This window comes from Vicia villosa, unplaced genomic scaffold (genome assembly GCF_029867415.1).
Source record: "Vicia villosa cultivar HV-30 ecotype Madison, WI unplaced genomic scaffold, Vvil1.0 ctg.001596F_1_1, whole genome shotgun sequence".
NCBI lineage: Eukaryota > Viridiplantae > Streptophyta > Magnoliopsida > Fabales > Fabaceae > Vicia > Vicia villosa.
The window spans coordinates 131,037-134,781 of NW_026705669.1; positions in this window are offsets into that span (position 1 = coordinate 131,037).

Below are 3,745 nucleotides of genomic sequence, written 5' to 3' on the forward strand. Positions count from 1 at the left end.
GATAGAGTAGGGCTGTGCAAAATATCCAGTTTTGAAAAACCAATCCATAACCAATTTCAAACCATATTGAAAAAACCAGAAAAAGTAATATCTAGTTAATGTTGCATCCATTTAAACTTTTAAAATTCAATTTGGTTTTATAACCGGTTTAAAAAAAAACCCATCGGTAACCAAAGTTTTACTGTCTCATTTTATTTTACCATTAGAGCTTTAACATTAATTGGTTTTAAATTGGAATTTCCAGTCAATGACTTCCAATGTAGCCCTCATAGTTACATTTTGAACCAATTATTAATAGATGGTTTATTATTTTTGTTACCACACGTAATAAACAAATTTAATAAAATAACATTTTAAAATTGAATTTGGATGATGCCATAAGTGTTTTTGTACCACACGTAATAAACAAATTTAATAAAATAACATTTTAAAATTGAATTTGGATGATGCCATAAGTGTTTTTGTCTTTGTAGGTGGTGTAGGGCCAATTACCTATTTGGGATAAAAAAAATAAAAGAGATTCTAAATAAAAAAATTGATTTAAATAGGATTTAATATGAAAATATGTAGTTTTATAAAATTGTTCCAGTTTTTAGTAATAATTCAATAAAAATTCATTTTTTAAATATAAAATTTATTATGTTAAATTTTTCACAATAAAAATTTAATTGAAATGTATGATATTGTAAAAAAAATTACACAGATAGTTGATCATAAACTTTGAAAATTATAAATTTTGAATATTGGAAGAAATTTAACTTTTATTTTAACCATCTATAAAGTAATACAAATGAATGACGGTGATAAATTAAACTGTAAACTTTTTACATTAACCGTGCACAATAATTAACCTCTAACAATAAATATTTAAATTACTGAATCAAAATTACTTTTTAATTTATACCAACTGAATTCATAATATTTTCTACTCTATAAATATTTTTTTTATGCAAATCAATTTTAAAAATATCTATAATTAAAATGTTTTTCTTTAATTTGCAATAAATGATTCTCTATAACGTCTAAAAATATTTGACTTGTTTTGCCGTCAAATTTTTAAGCACAACAAGTTTTATCAAATAAATTTTAACGAATTTACTTTCATCTTTGCTAATTGAGTGTCCTATACATTTCAAATAAACTGGTTAATTGTTTAAAAACCGGTTATAAAACCGGTTATGTTTTTCTTAAACCGGTTTTAAAAAATGTTTTCTAAACCAAATCCATTATATTGGTTATCATGTGGATATGGTTTGGATAGTGAAAAATCTAAACCATGAACACCCCTGAGATAGAGTATCCCTTATACTTAATCAATAAATTTGTTTATAAAAAAACTAAAAAAATTAATTTGTTACTTCTACCTTTAAAAGACCAGCATTTGGCCTTTAATTTCAAAGACGTAAATGTTGAAAATTATAATTTATCAAAAAATAATAAATGTTATACAATTATTTAAAATAAAACTCAATTATTTAACATATAACAGATAATTAATACATAACTGTAAGAGTAGAGTTGGAATTTAAAATCACTTTGTATTTATAACAATGTAATAACCACTCACATGACAAGTATAGCTCTAAAAGTCATCTTCAGTACATGAAGAATATATTATCGTGACTTTTTTGATAAAAAAATTGATTATCATGATATATATCGATCAAAGTAGTTGAAAAATATTTATTAAAATTGCATGAAAAATAAGGATTTATTTGAATGAGTTTTTATTTTTAGTTTTTAAAAATTATTTTGTAAATGAATATTAAAAAAGAGTTTTAAAAAAAAATTGATAATTCTATTGTCATTATTGAAAAGTGTACCGTTTTTTTTTTTTTTACCTTTCTAATTTTTAAAACTAAAACCCAAAAATCAAAACCTCTAAAATCTATTTTAATCTTTTAGTTTTTAAACTTTCAAATAGATAATACTTTTCAAAAATAGTTTTGTAAAATTAGACTAACAAATAAATTTTATTATTTTCAAAATTTAAAAACTAAAAAACTGTTTTACAAAATTAAATCAAACATACCCTAAATTAAATGAAAAATAATATAAACACACAATCACAATAATTTTATCTCATGCTCAAAATATATTTTTAAAATTAAATTAAAAAATTAATAAGAGATTAAACTCTAATTTTGCTTTCTCCTCGGTTTTTTTGTTTTTTTCACATTTCTCTCTTTTAATTTTTGTGAAGTATTGGAGGACACTTTTCAACTCTTTCAACTTAAAACCCCGCTAAATAAACCCTTATCTGATCTCGTTCTTGTTTTATTACTCAATTATATAACAAATTGACTCAAATTACACAACATTTCTTTGAAATAAAGGTCATGAGACTCTACATCTATTTTCATTAGTTTATTTCCTATTTTTCAAACTGAATTATGTGATTATTGTATTAGCCATTTTTATCATGCCCATTATACATTTTAGATAGGGAGGACCTCTTTCTTATTTGCAACTTTATATTGCTGAGTTAGTTGTCGAGTCTCTTGATTTTTCTAAAACTTCACTACAAATATTAAAAAAAATTGTTAACGAGATGACATGTTAAAATGAGTTTGATGTGAAGCAGCCAAATTAAGTTTTGTTATTTTCATTACAAATGCATATCATGAAACAAATAGAAGAAAATAACATTTGTAAAAAGGTTGGTGCATATAAATACTATATTTAGACTATGGTTATATTTTGTACTTTTGTAATCTTTAGATAACATAATAATGAATGTGAAAGTCTCTCACTTTTGTGTATTTTCATCTATTGATGAATTTTTCCTAGGTGTAATTTATGATTGAGCTTGTTTGGTATAATTTTTGTACTTAAGATTTGTTTCGCTTACATGTTATCATTGTAGGATTCTGGTAAGTATTACTTTGTTTGTATATTTTTTTGTTGAACTATACATTTGTTTTTGTTTTTCGAACTTGTTGATTCACGATTATGTTATGATCCAAATATAAGCAAAACCCAATCATCAAAGTTTAATAAACAATTGGTTAGAGAATAGGGACATGTGTCACTTGATCCAACAATTAAGGGATAATTCTAAAAAGAAAATATCCTCTTACTCCTCTATAAAAGGAAGAAAAAATTAGCAAGAAAGGGGACTAGAAAAATGATTGGAATCACTCTCTTGTCTCTATGAGCTTATGCTCTTCTGGTTGCTATTAGTATTGTAATTAGGCTATAGCATTGTTATCTTTCTTTATCTTTCCTTTATCATCCTAACAATTATCTTCATTGTACTGTTCTTCTAAAGTTTATTGAATATAACTTGAGTATTTTATTTCTTCATCTGTGTTGGATTACTAAGTTGTTACATTGGTGCTCTCATTGTCACTATGGCACGGGCTACATCAATAGGATCTCATTGGAAAAAATATAAGCCGAGTATAATGCTGAATGGGCGAAATTGGCGTATCTGGACGGTCCGTGATTTACCGCATGGAACCGAATTGAAGCCAAATTTGACCTGCGACGCAAATACTTCTCTGAAAGATCTTCCCGTGGTGTTCAGAACTCAATTGAAAAAGCTCCGAAACAGTCATGTTCATCTCACTTCATATCTTCAATGGCTGAACTGAATCGAGAACACAATTCACGTATGGCTGAAACTGCACACGAAATCCCAGAGTCGTGTGCAAGAATTCTTAAGTTGTTGCAAGAGGATATGGAAGCTACCAAATCAACGAGAGATGAGGTTCCGACTTCAGATGGAATTCTTCTGGCAGTG